This window comes from Trachypithecus francoisi, unplaced genomic scaffold (assembly GCF_009764315.1).
Source record: "Trachypithecus francoisi isolate TF-2019V2 unplaced genomic scaffold, Tfra_2.0 Lachesis_group2, whole genome shotgun sequence".
NCBI classification, from domain to species: Eukaryota; Metazoa; Chordata; class Mammalia; order Primates; family Cercopithecidae; genus Trachypithecus; species Trachypithecus francoisi.
Window position 1 is genome coordinate 178022968 of NW_022681465.1, and position 14652 is coordinate 178037619.

Here is a 14652-nt window from a genome sequence, read left to right on the forward strand (position 1 = left end):
CTGGCCTCTGAGATGTTACCCCATTTGAAGTGTTTATTATCTAGAACTGCAATATTCCTCCACAAAATAGTCTTTCAATAATTTGTAATGAAACACATCACCATGTGTTATTTGGTCAAAGTAGACCTTAATAATTTGAGTTTATTTTGATGTAAGGTTAAAAAAATGCCCTTTGACTTTGATGGCTAATAGTCTTTTCCTCTTTCTTTCGTAGTTATGTGGTAAAGACATTGGTAGGACAGAGGAAGACAAGAAAGTTCCACATTGTATTGTTTCTTTCCTGTTCCCTGAGATGAAGGTTGCAATTATTTGGTTCTAGCTATAAATGAGAATGAGTTGAGTGGTTTGTCTTTAAGAATTAAATCTTAATTTTTTTATTTCTTGTGGATGTTAAGCTACTGATTTTCTATAGTTGTGCTAATACTTCTTTAGAGAAATATAAAATACAAATTTTTTTAAAAATTGCTTTGGATTTTAGTCAGTTTCCTTTTGCAGCTTCTGATATCAGGCGATATGTTGGGAGGGGAAATGTTCAGCTTGTCTCTAGTCCACATCTTGTCCTGTTCTGATTAAACACTATCTTTGAAGAAGATTTATGGAAAATGATTGTGAGTTGAGAAAAAAGAATAGGAAATATTTATCTTTGATATTCATAACTAGAGTCTGTGGGGAGTGTCATGGCATCTCTAGCACCTTAAATGAACTTGGTTGGGCTTAACAGATTTTTTATTCTCTTTGATGATGTGCCTGATCATCTCTTCTCCAAAGAGAATCAAGCCTTAGCTTGATCATGCCGAGTATCCTGTTGGATGCATTTCTCCTTACTTTGTATACAATTCCTTTAGTTAGAGTTCATTAAATCTTTTAAGGAACTAGATGCCATTGAATATATTACTACATAAGTGTGTTTTTAGTTCCTCCTTCCTTCTCTCCCTTTATCCTTCCCTTTTCTTCCTTCCTTCCCATTCCTTAATTTCTCATTCATTTTTATCAAGTGTCTCCTATTTATAAGGTACCAGGATCTGTGCCATCAAAGATAAATAAACTCAAGAAGCCCATGGTCTACTTAGAAAAATAACATTTGTATTTGTAATTACAATGTTGTGTGGAATGTGATATGGGCCATGGAAGAGGTGTGAAGGCCAACAGAAGTGTGGGAGGATGGAAAGGACTCTTCAAGTGGAAGCCATCAGGGAAGTCTTCATATCTTTGCTTAGAAGCCTAGAAGTTTGTTTTTGAGAAAAATAAATTGACTTAAATGAGAAATACACAAGAGGCTAGACTTCAATATCCTGATTGTCTAAGAACAACTTGTTCTCCTCCTCCTACTTGTGTTTTTAAAGGGATTTTTGATTTGTTTTTCTCTTATTCAGACTAAACCACTATGAATGCATTTAATCTGTGTGTACAGGAATTTGTTTTACTGTCATTTTTTCTACCATCAATATTCACTGACATCTATAAAATCAATTCCAGAAATTCTAATGAAATACTTTTTAAGAATTTTCTCATCAACCCAGAATTTCTGTTAACTAAAACAAAGAATTTTGGAGCCACAGTGAACTTGAGAGATTATTATCCAGGATAACTGCTTCACTTCACAGATAAAGAAACTGAGACCCCAAAAGACAAAGTGACCTGGGTCTCTTATATAAAGCAAAGATTAGAACCAAGTTTCTCTGTCTGTGCTTTCTACTCTACTATCTTTTGTCTCTTTTATAAGCTAATATAATTTAAGTTAAACTAGCATAAATAGTATATGACAGAGAACCAGGAAAACAGCTGGCAGTAGGAAGATGATTTAGAATTGCTTTTACTGTGGATGAGGTAGGCCATTTTCACAGAAGTAGCTTCCTTTCTTATTTCTTTCTTTCCTTATGTCCACCCTTCCACATCATTGCCACAACTTGTGAAATCAATGCTATTCCTGTCACCTTAATGATACCCAAGTAGACAAACTTGCCTCATAGTGTGGCTGAGTGTTGCCCATGCTCATACTTCTCATTTTATTCAAGGTCTAAATGTAGATATTGCAAGTTTCTTTTTTAGGGTTTATTTCATTAAGCTCATGGTTACACCTAGAATAGGTGCATACAATTTTTCTCTCTGTCTCTTTATGTATGTGTGAGCATGTGTGTATATACACACATGTACATACACATATGTGACATGTATGTGTTTTTAATGAGTTCAGAGAGCATCATTGCTTCATCTCATAAATGTATTGAGCAGCTATTTTCTAAAATAATAGCATTATTCAGAAATGGATTTATACTCACCAACACACATCAGATTAGGATGCGTGCTGTAGCTTGGTGATGCAACTGTAAAATATCTAGGCAGAATAAAGAGTGGGGATAAAACACACACAGAATTTGGAATTTCTATTTTTGTGTCAGAAATACTTTCTTTTTCTGCTGCTCTAAAAAGTCTCTGATGATGGTTTAGAGATATAAAGAGTAACTGGGTCCACTCTTACGATGTTTAAAGAGGCCTTGGCCTAGAGAATGTATTCAGTATTTAGCTGAGAAATTTTAATTTAGTAAAATGTAATAAATTTATTCCAGAACTCAAACAGCACCAACTGAGTATCTAATATATGCATGGAACTGTTAGTAGGCTGTGGTAATTTTGCTAACTACAAAGAAATAAAGTCTTCCTCAAGGATAAAACATCTATATATAGTTGTGAGAAAATATCAAACTAAGCTCTGACTTTTGTAAAACATAAGTTACAGTGGTGTTCAGTACCTAATATGTACTTACAAAGTGCTTTTTGTTTTACTTTTTATCGGCTCTAATCTACTCTGTACCAAGGTGGTTGGTTTATTCTGTATGACTTATAGTCAGCAATCTGTACTTTGGCCCAAATTGTCCACTCTAATCAACCACTTCTGAAGATTCTCAAATCTTGACCTTTTCTTTTATCTATAGTCTGTGGAGACTACATAAGTCCAAACTTTCTATTTATTAAATATTTCCCTTCTCCTAGACCTCAGCTTAGTTTGTCTCCTATTTCCAGCCTAACCTACTAACTTCATTTTAATTTACTGAACCTATTACTCTTTGAAAGATAATTCTGCTGTGCCTCTAACTTAATAGTTGGAATTCCTAGAAAAAGTGGGTAAATTTCTGGACACATAGAACCTACCAAGATAGAGTCAGGAAGAAATAGAAAACCCAAATGGACCGATAATGAGCAACAAGATTGAAGCTGTAATATAAAGGATCAGTTGGGCATGGTGCCTCATACCTGTAATCCCAGCACTTTGGGAGGCTGAGGCAGGTGGATCACTTGAGCTCAGGAGTTCGAGACCAGCCTGGGCAATGTGGTGAGACTCTGTCTCTACTAAAATTGCAAAACAATAGCTGGGTAAGGTAGTGCATGTCTGTGGCCCCAGGTACTTGGAAGGCTGAGTTGGGAGGTTTACTTGAGCCCAGGAGACAGAAGTTGCAGTGAGATTGCACCACTGCACTCTAGCATGGGTGTCAGAGCAAGACCCTGTCTCAAAAATTTTTTTTAAGTCTCTCAGCAAGGAAAAGCACAGGAACAAATGTATTCGTTGCTGAATTCTACCAAACATGTAAATAATTAATAGCAATCCGATTCAAACTATTAAAATTGAAGAGGAGAGAATGCGTCTGAATTCATTCCACAAGGCTTGCATTGCCCTGTTATCAAAACCAGATACAAACAAAATGAAACAAAGAAAACTACAGGCTAATATCATTTATGTACATGGAAGCAAAAGTCTTCAACAACATACTAGCCAACCAAGTTCAACAGCGTATTAAAAATATCATTCACCATGATGAAATGGGATTCATCCCATAGATGCAAGGATGGTTCAACTTATGCAAATCAACAAATATGATATATTACAGAATTATGGACAAAATCCATATGATCATTTTTAAAAGATGCTGAAAAACGTTCCATAAAATTTAACATCCCTTCATGCTAAAAACTCAACAAATTGAGTATAGAAGAAAAATGCCTCAAAGGCCATATATGACAAACTCACAGCTAATATACTGAATAGGAAAAAAATTGAAAGCCATTCCACTAAGATCTGAAATAAAACAAAAATACCTAATTTCACCACTTCTATTCAACATTGTATTGTAAGTCCTCGCCAGAGCAATTGGGCAAGAGAAAGAAAGAAAGAGCATGTAAATTAGAAAGGAAGAAGTCAAATTATCTGTGTTTGAAGACAACATAATCTTATATTTAGAAAAACCTACAGATCCCATTAAAAAAAAAAAACTGTAGAACTGATAAATTCAGTAAAGTTGCAGGTTATAAAATCAAACAAAAATTAGTAGCATCTCTATAAATTAATAGTAATCAATCTGAAAAAATCAAGAAAGGAATCCCAATTACAATAGCTTGAAAAAAATAAAGTACCTAGGAATAAATTTGGCCAAAATAGTTAAAGATCTTTATGAACAAAACTATATAGCAGTGAAGAAAGATATCAAAGAGGACCTACACACAGAAACAAACAAAGATATCCCATGTTCATGGGTTAAAAGAATTATTGTTAGAATGTCTATACTACCCAAAGTAACCTAAAGAGTCAATGCATTCTCTATTAAAATACCAATAACGTTCTTTACAGAAATAGAAAAAGATTCTAAAATGTATATGGAACCACAAAAGACTGAAATAGCTAAAGCGGTCCTGAGCAAAAAGAACAAATCTGGAGGAATCACATTAATTGACTTCAAATTATACTACAAAGGTATAGTAATCAAAACATCGTAGTGCTGGCATAAAAACAGACATATAGACCAATGGATCAGAATAGAGAATCCAGAAATACATCCACATGCTTATACCTAACTCATTTACGACAAAGTTTCAAGATCATGTATGAAACAAAAGGCAGTCTGTTTAATAAATGGTGCTGGGAAACCTGGATAACCATATGCCCATGAATGAAACTAGATCCCCATCTTTCACCATATTAAAAAAATCAATTCAAAATAGATGAAAGACTTAAATGTAAGCCCTAAACTGTTAAAATACTAGAAAAAAGCATTGGGGAAGTACTACAGGACATTTGTCTGGACAAAAAGTTGTTTTGGGTAACACCTCAAAAACACAGGCAACAAAATCAAAAGTAGGCACATAGGATTGCATCAAACTCAAAACAAGAACATAACCAATATTGTGAAAGAATGAAATTGTTTGCTTACTCTTCTGCACAGCAAAAGAAACCATCCTTTTTTGCTCTTCTTTGCAGGAAAAGGAAAAAATCAAAGTGAAGAGAGAATGTACAGAATGTGGGAGAATATTTGTAAACTGCCCATCTTACAAAGGACTAATACCCAGAATATATAAGGAACTCAAACAATAGCAAATAATAGCAGTAATCTAATTAAAAATGGGCAAAAGACCTGAATATACATTTCTCAAAATAAGGCATACAAATGGCCAACAGGTATATTTTAAAAATGCCAGACATCGTTAATCATCAAGGAAATGCAAATCAAAATCCCATTGAGATACCATCTCATCCACGTTAGAATGGCTATTGTCAAAAAGGCAAAGAAGTAGCAAAAGTTAGCAAGGATGCCAGAAAATGAGAACACTCATACACCGTTGGTGGAAGTGTAGATGAGTACAGCCCTTAAGGAAAACAGTATGGAGGTTCCTCAAAAAAAGTGAAAATACAGCTACCAGACGATTCAGTAATCCCACTGCTGGATATATATCCAAAAGAAAGGAAATCAGTATATCATAGAGATATATGCAGTCCCATGATTATTTTAGCACAGTCAACCTAAGTGTCTATCAATAGATGAATGGATGAAGTATTTTAGTCTTTGTGGTGTAGGGTTTTGTGTGTTTGCTGGGGCATATCTTCAACATTAAGGCAGCCTGCATGTTGGCCTTAGCCTTTACTTCTTGCTTGCACAGGTCCTCAGGGTCAGCCAAAAGAGAGAGCTGAGCAATCTCTCTGTTCTTTTCTGGTCATGTGCATGTCTCTGCACATTTCTGTGATCTTCAAGATCCTTAGGAATATGTCAAAGCTTCTCAAAGCCATCTGTGGACAGCTCGTTCCCTAAATCATACTGTTTTATTATTATTCCTTATTATTATTGAGGCAGGGTTTATGAAAGCCCTCATTCCACCATTCCAGAAGTCCCAGCTGTTGCATTTTTATCTAACCCATGTAAATCACTCCTCAAGATGTCTGTGACTTCATTGCATCCATATTACTTATATATCAGGGATTATGAATCTAAATTTCAGTGAGAGTCAAGTGTGTGACACAGACGAGAAAACTGGGCCTTTGGTAAGGATCTAGGCTGTGCTTGTGAGTACCATGGGTCCATTTTGGGGAACGCCTCCTCTTCAGGTCTAGCCCACTAGTCTCCATTTGGAAATAGGAACCAAATACTGCCAGATATTACAGTTTATCAAAAGAAATCTAGATTTTTATAAAAAGAAAATGTGGGCAATTTTTCTGCATTGGTGAAGCAAAATAGCTCACTCCTGTAGGCCGGACTTCACCAGCGGGTCCTTGGTATTGTGTTCCTTATTCAAATTTGGTGATAATACATACTAGACATTGTCTCTGATTTTTTTGTTTTGTTTTGTTTTCTGTAGAAAATAGTAAGTCACATGATTTTCTTCATAACTGCCTTCTTTTGTAATGTGAGGAAGCTTTGTTATAAGCCTCATAATATTTTTGTTTCTAGCTCATTTTGAATAAGAAGCAATCTGCCCTTCTGGAGCTTTCTGACAGGAGGCATGAATTGCTTCTAGATAACTTCCTCTTCCCCACTTCTATCTCCAGGTCTCTCAATACTATTTGGATGTGTGGTCCTGGGCAAGATTCTGTGTGTCTTCATCAACCAAAATTTTACAGGATATAAATCTGGAAGAGGTTAGCGAATGGAAGAAGTTGATCTGATTCTGAAGAGGTCTTGAGTATGAGGTTTTTGTAGTTCTCTGCCATTTTCAGGCAAAGGTCTCCTTTTGCAAATATTCAGTTTTCAACTGCAGACATAACAAAGGCCCATGTCTGTTGCGAAGTAAAATACAATTAACAGGGAGGATCAGAAGTTTTTATCATCTTCAAACATTTAAACCATCTTAAACCTGACAGAAATGTTTTCTGGGCCCCTCTCAGTTGCTCATTGTAGAGTATGAGAAACTTTGTGCTTTGTTTGCCTAACTCAAAAATGTGGCAATTTGCCCTGAAACGTTGTAAGTATTCTGTAAAGATAAGCGTCAGTTTTTGTTTTTGTTTTTTTCATTCTGGGCAAACTTAACATGAGGTTATGTTTAGCCTACCTTGCCTAGGGTAGGGAATGCTTGTGCATTAATCTTTTTTAATTGTATTTTTCCTTCCTGTGGTCTGTACCATTGTTCTTTGTCAAACCTTCTCTAATGCTCTAAAAAGGCATTATAAAATGGAAATTATTCCCAGTTATTTTCTTCATCAGAGACTTATGATTTTCCCTCCAGAACGTATAGCTTTTTTAATGCTAAAGTAGCATTTCTCTCTGGCTGGCCCAGAATTAAACCCTAAGAAAATATATTGCCAGAAAGTCAAATATAGCTTGGCAGTGCAGCACATATGCACCCATTCTGAAAGAGCAGATAGAAATTTATTTTTCAACTTAGTTCTCTCCTAGTACTCACTGGCAAAGATCAGTTGGATGTTAATATCTATTGATTTTGAAATTGGTAGGAAAAGAGAAAATGAAATGTTCGAGGAATGAAAGAGTGAGTTTGAGGAACAAAAATATCTATTTAATTTGTGAACAGGATAATTATAGGTTAGATAAAATATCCGCCTTTCTGAATGTGAGAGGAGCCAGAAAATTTTCTAACTTCTGGAATTATAAATTGGGTATCTGAAAGAGACAGACTAACAAAGAAATATCTTATTCTCCCAAATAAGCACCATTTTCTATGGGAAAACTCAATGTGTCAAGTGAGTGAGAAGACAAGCCACAGACTGGGAGAAAATATTTGCAAATGGCACATTTGATAAAGAATTGTTATCCAAAATATACAGAGAACTCTTAAAACTCAACAATAAAAACATGAACAACCTTATTTTAAACTGCACAAAAATCAAAACAGAAAACTCACCAAAGAAAATATACAGATGGTATATAAGTTTATTACAATATGTACAACATCCTATATCATTAGGGAATCGCAAATTAAAACAACAGTGAGATACCACTACGTACCTATTAGGATGGCCAAAATCTGGAACTCACATTACCCAATGCTGATGAGAATGTGGAATAACAGGAACTCTCATTCAGTGCTGCTAGGAATGCAAAATGATGCTTTGGATGTACCCAACAGGAAAGCTCATTCATTGCTGGTAGGAATGTAAAGTGGTACTTCGGAAGAGTGGCAGTTTCTTAAAACAAAACAAAACTAGCTATACTCTTAACACCCAATTCAGCCATTGTACTTCTTGATATATATCCACAGGAGTTGAAAACTCTTACAAAAACTTTGCACATGATTGTGTATAGCAGATTTGTTCATATTTGCCAAAACTTAGAAGCAACCAAGGTGTCTCTTAGTAGGTGAATTGATAAATAAACTGTGGTACAGCCAGGCAATTGAATATTAAACAGTATTAAAAAGAAATGAGCTATCAAGGCATGGAAAGGTATAGAGTAATCTGAAATGTATATTACTAAGTGAAAGAAGCCAATTTAAAACAACTACATATTGTATAATTCCAACTGTATGACTTCTAGAAAAGGCAAACTATGGAGACATTAACAAGGTCCAGGGTTTAAAGGGAGGGAGGAATGAATAGGCGGAGCACAGAAGATTTTTAGGGCAGTGAAACTAGTGCGTATGTTACTATTGTAGATACATGTCATTATAACTTTGTTTAAATCCATACAATGTACAACACTGAGAATGAACCCTAATGTAAACAATGAACTTTGGGTGATAATGATGTCAGTATAGGCTCATCAGCTATAACGAATGTACCATTCTGGTGGGGGACATTGATAGTGGGGTAGTGGGGAGGCTTTGGGAGGGGGATAGGTCGAAGGCATATGGAAACTCTGTACTTTCTGCTCAATTGTGCTGTGGACTTAAAATTGCTCTAAAAAGCCTATTAAAAAAAAAAAGCTTGATGTGTAGCACAAGGCCATGTTGTTATGTTAATTTTTTTAAGGGAAATTATCAAGATTGCAAAAATTATCAAAAAACTTGTTTGTATCTTGTTCCAAATTGATTTGTGTTAAGGTTCAGTGAAAACTAAAATAGTAAACATAGTTGAGCAAATAGGCAGGAGTTATGAGCATATTCTGAATGCTAAAGACACAAATTTCTTCTCCCATGTGGTATTTGAAAAGGTTCCTCTTCTCTTCTTTCCATCTTTAAATGTGAGTGCATTCATCATTCTCTTTTATTTCTTCACATTTTCCATCCATGTATTTTTTATAAAGGTAGTGGAGCCAAGAACAAAAGCATTAATCTATTGGTAGACTGATGTGGGACAATTAATTAAATCTTTAGGATCCATTTCTCAAACCTCACACTCAGTGGTGGGTTCTCTATATCACTGATGTTTTCAAGGTTTAGACCTGCCTATCTAAAAGGTTTTTAAAAATATGTCCAGCTTCTGGTTATATTCAGTGCTATCACAATGGGAAAATAATTCTAGATGAGGACATTAAAAAATCTCCTTTGAACACCTAATTTTATTCCTTTAGTTGATCAGAAGCCTGTTAGTAATTTTTTTAATAACTCAGAGGCAGCAGCGTTGTATGAAGTTTACACGACCCCTTACCTCGTTATTTTCTAAGTTAGAATTATACCACCGTGTTTATTTCCGACCCTAGGATGAAGTATGTTTGCTGCTTCTCTCAGACCTGCCCTGTCACTCTGGTTATATTTGAGTCCTGGGGTCTGGGAAGTGCATTCCTGATATATTCAGAGTCAGCCAGTCTGTAACGAAGGATAAGACCCATTCCAAGATCAAATGTTTTGATGTCTTGATGTGTTTTCTTCTCCAGAATAAAGAGGATAAAACAGACTTGGGAAAATTCTAGCCTCTAGGGTTTTACAAACTACCCAGACTGGGAAGGAAGCATTATTTTTACAATGCTTCCAGATTGGATCACTTTTGCATGGTTCAAAGTAAGATATTTTTAGACAACCTTAGAAAACTTAAACTCTGGTTACGAATTGTCTTCATGTTTATGGGAGGCTTTCTGCTCAATCATAGTTGAAGTCTTGGTTGTATTTCTCTCATCTGTGAGGCAGCTCCTCTGAAAGCGCAGAAGCCTGCAGTGGTCAGCACTCAGATACTGGTGCTTTCTTGAGAGTTTTTTGGCCTCTCCCTGGAATGGTACAAGATTTTACAACTGGTAGTGTTATGACCAAAATCTGCTTATCAAAATAACTGCAGAAAATCTTGGGTAAATGGCTTCCTTAGTATGTTGAGTATCTTTGTTCATCTATGAGTTGATATATACAGTTGCTGACGATCATCCATGGAATAGATAAGTGCTGGAAAAATACATGGAAATGTTTACCTAGCTCACAAGAGGAAAAGGTGGCCAAATGTTTACTAGCTACAAAGTATATTAGGACTCCCATTTTCCTAGCAACTCAGTCCTACACCAATATTTAAAACTGTTTATAAAATGTTTAAAATTTAAAAATGTTTAAATAGAATCATCCAGGGACTAGAAGAGGGAGGATGAATGTAAGGGGTTTTATGGTGAAAAACGACATATTCTTGTTAGTTCTTCACTCTGTGAATAAACTAAATTATTTTCGAGTATTTCATTTTTAGCATCTGAAATATCCTTTCATGCATGTCACCGAATCATCCTGTATTTTGAATCAAACACTTTGAGTAACTTGAAAAGTGATGTAGAAACAAAACCTTAGCTCCTTTCCCAACTCTTAATATTTTTATCTTGGTTCCTGGTTACACTCTTGCCCTAAGTGCCTAAAATCCAAGGAAATACCCCCTACCCCAACATTCTGCTTAAATGTGTTTGCCATTGACCAATTTATGTATGGTTGAGCCCACTCAAGGCAGTTGCTCCCCTTTCTTCTCCTTGTTTATATGTGTGCTGTTGAGTAGCAGAAATAAATGATGTAATTAAAATGAGGACCATATTATTTTAAATGCTCCTGAGTTAGAAAGTATATATCATATATCATTTCATTATGCGTGGCTTCATTGGACTTCATAGATACTGTATTTTTATGGATCAAGAATGGTAGCAGCCCTATGCTGAACAAGTCTATTGGAGCCATTTTTCCAACAGCGTGTGCTCGTTTCATGTCTCTGGGTCACATTTTAGTAATTCTCACAATATTTACAATGTTTCCATCATTATTATGTTTGCTATGGTGATCTGTGATCAATGATCTTTGATGTAATGATTGTAATTTTGGGGGGATGCCACCAGCTTTGCCCTTATAAGATGGCAGTGTTTAAAGGACAAAGGCATGTGTTCTGACTACTCTACCAACTGGTTATTCCCCTGTCTCTCTCTCTCTCTCTTCTCTCTCTCTCTCTCTCTCTCTCTCTCCCCCCCCCCAAGCCTCCCTATTACATGAAACAGAATAATATTGAAAGTAGGTAATGTAATAATCCTACAATGGCCTCTAAGCATTTTAATGAAAGGAAGAGTCGTATGTCTCTCACTTTAAATCAAAAGCTAGAAATGATTGTTTAGCAAAGAAGGCCTGTAGAAAACCTAGACGTATTGTGCCAAACAATTAACCAATGTGTAAATGCAAAGGAAAATTCTTGAAAAAAAATTAAATTTCTACCACACTGAACACCCAAGTGATAAGAAAACAGCAGCTTTATTGCTAAAGTAGAGAAATTGTTAGTGGTCTGGATAGAAGATCAAGCCAGTCACAATGTTTCCTTAAGCCAAAGTTAAATCCAGAGAAAGCCCTAACTCTCTTTAATTCTATGAAGGCTGAGACAGGTGGGGAAGCTGAAGAAGAAAAGTGGGAATCTAGCAGAGATGTGTTCATGAGACTTAAGGAAAGAAGTAATCTCCATAAAATAAAAGTTCAAGGTGATGCAGGAAGTTCTATTATAGAAGCTGCAGCAAGTTATGTAGAAGATCTAGCTAAAATGATTGATGAAGGTGGCTATGCTAAATAGTAGACTTTCACTGGAGAAGAAACAGCCTTATATTGTAAGATGATCATCTAAGGCTTTCATAGCTAGAGAGAGGAAGTCGATGCCTGACTTAGACGCTTCAAAGGACAGGCTGACTGTCTTGTTAAAGTCATCAACTGCATTAGACACTAAGTTGAAGCCAATGCTCATGGACCAAAAATCCTATAACCCTTAAGAATAATGCTATATGGACTCTGCCTGTGCTTTATAAGTGGAACTACAAAGCCTAGATGACAACCCATCTGTTTATAGTACAGTTATTGAACATTTTAAGTCCACTGTTGAGACCTGCTCAGAAAAAGAGATTCCTTTCAAAATATTACTGTGCATTGACAATGCACCTGTTCACCCAAGAGCTCTGATGGAGGTGTACAAGGAGATTAATGTTGTTTTCATGGCTGCTAACACAATATCCATTCTGCAGCCCATGGATCAAGGAGTAATTTTGATTTTCAAGTCTTATTATTTGAAAAATACACTTTGTAAGACTATAGTTCTCATATATATAGACAACAATTCCTTTAATGACAATTAAAAACCTCCTGGAAATGATTCACCATTCTAGATGACATAAAGAATATTCATAATTCATGGCAGGAGGTCAAAATAGCAACCTTAACAGGAGTGTGGAAGAAATGGATTCCAACTCCTTACTTTGAAGGGTTCAATGTAAAGTCACCAACTGCTTTAGTTCCTAGAAACTTGAGTTAAGGAAGTAACTGCAGATGTGGTAGAAATAGCAAGAGAACTAGAATTAAAATTGGGTTCTGAAGATGTGATTGAATTGCTGCAATCTCATGGTAAAACTTGAACTGATGAACAGTTGTTTCTTATGGATGAAAATAGAAAAAAGTTTCACGAGCTGGACTGCACTCCTGCTGAAGATACTGTGAACATTGTCAAAATGTCAACAAAGGATTTAGAGTATTACATAAGTTTAGTTAATAAAGCAAGGACAATTTTTGAAAGGACTCCAATTTTGAAAGAAGTTTTATGGTAAGTAAATGCTATAAAAAATGCTACAGAGATTTTTTTTTTGTAAAAGGACGAGTTAATTGAAGATGCAGACTTTATTGTCTTACTTTAATAAATTGCCACAGCTACCCCAAACTTCAGAAAACACCAACCTGATTAGGCAGCAGCCGTCAACAGTGAGGCAAGGCCCTCCACCAGCAAAAAGATCATGACTCTTTGAAGGCTCAGATGATTGTTAGAATTTTTTAGCAACAAAAAATTTTTAATTAAGGTATGTGCATTTTTTGAGACATAATTCTATTGCACACTGAAAAGACTACAGCATAAACATAACTTTATATGCACTGGTAAACCAAAAATTATGATGTGACTTGCTTAATAGGGTATTTTGCATTACTGCCACAATCTGAAACTGACCTTCCAATATATCCAAGGTATGCCTGTATAAGAAAAATGTAATATATATTTTTTTCAGTTTCTGATCTGTGGATAGAGGCTTGGTGCTTCAAAAATGTTTGATTTGGATAATGCTAGGGAAAATTACATAGTACATTTCTTTTTAAAGTGGTACTGTTGTTCTCTCCCTTTTTGCTCCCACAGAATATCTCTGTGAATGCAATGGATTTCCTCATTCTCAGCCAACTTTTAAGAATAGAGGTCATTTGCATAATGCTGATGTGTAGTTGCAGTTTTTTCTTTTTGGAGGCACATAGAATTCTCATTCTTTGCACACTGCTTTCCTCTTCCTCTTCTCTCTGTCATTCCCAAAGAAGATGGTCTTAATAATTTAGATCAAGGGAGTCTTCACAAGGTAGCCTCCAAAGAGCTGAGCATAGCTATGAAAGAGAACAGAGAGGAAGAAGTGACTGAGTCTTTCTCTTTGTACTGGAGAAAATACCATCTTGGTGATGTGATGGTAACTCCCTCTCTCATTTGTCTACCTAAAGGCCCTCTACAAGGATCCTTCACTGCCTTGCTGAGGATCTGTCAAAGATCCACCTTTTCTTCACATTCAGATAAAAGCATTATCACACCTGAAAAATTTGGCCCAGACACAGTTTGGCCATCATCTCTTTGAGAAAACATTTGTCAAACTTTCTAGCCAGGCCCTCCTTTGGGAACCCTAGTCCCTGATACCTACCTCTGCCTTAGATAATATAGTGTTATTGAAATGATCTGATATGTTTACTATCTCTGTATTCCCAGTCTGTATTAGTTCGTTCTCATGCAGCTATAAGGACATACCCAAGACTGAGTAATCTGTAAAGGAAAGAGCTTTAATTGACTCACAGTTCCACAGGGCGAGGGAGGCCTCAGGAAACTTATAATCTTGGTGGAAGGAGAAGCAAACGTGTCCTTCTACACATGGTGGCAGCAAGGAGAAGTGCAGAGCGAGGTTGGGGGAAAAGCCGCTTATAAAACCATCAGATCTTGTGAGCACTCACTCATTATCATGGGAACAGCATGTAGGTAACTGGCCCCATGATTCAATTACCTCCCACCAGGTC

General features: G+C 36.0%; 1 long non-coding RNA gene across 1 annotated transcript; it reads right to left on the bottom strand.

Moving 5' to 3' along the window:
• Positions 1-9690: 9690 nt before the first annotated feature.
• On the bottom strand, positions 9691-13648 carry LOC117064634. Its single transcript, XR_004429570.1, has 2 exons — positions 13562-13648; positions 9691-10352 (listed from the first exon to the last, which is right to left on the bottom strand). It is a non-coding gene; the product is annotated as an uncharacterized LOC117064634 (long non-coding RNA).
• Between the last annotated feature and the right edge of the window lie 1004 nt (positions 13649-14652).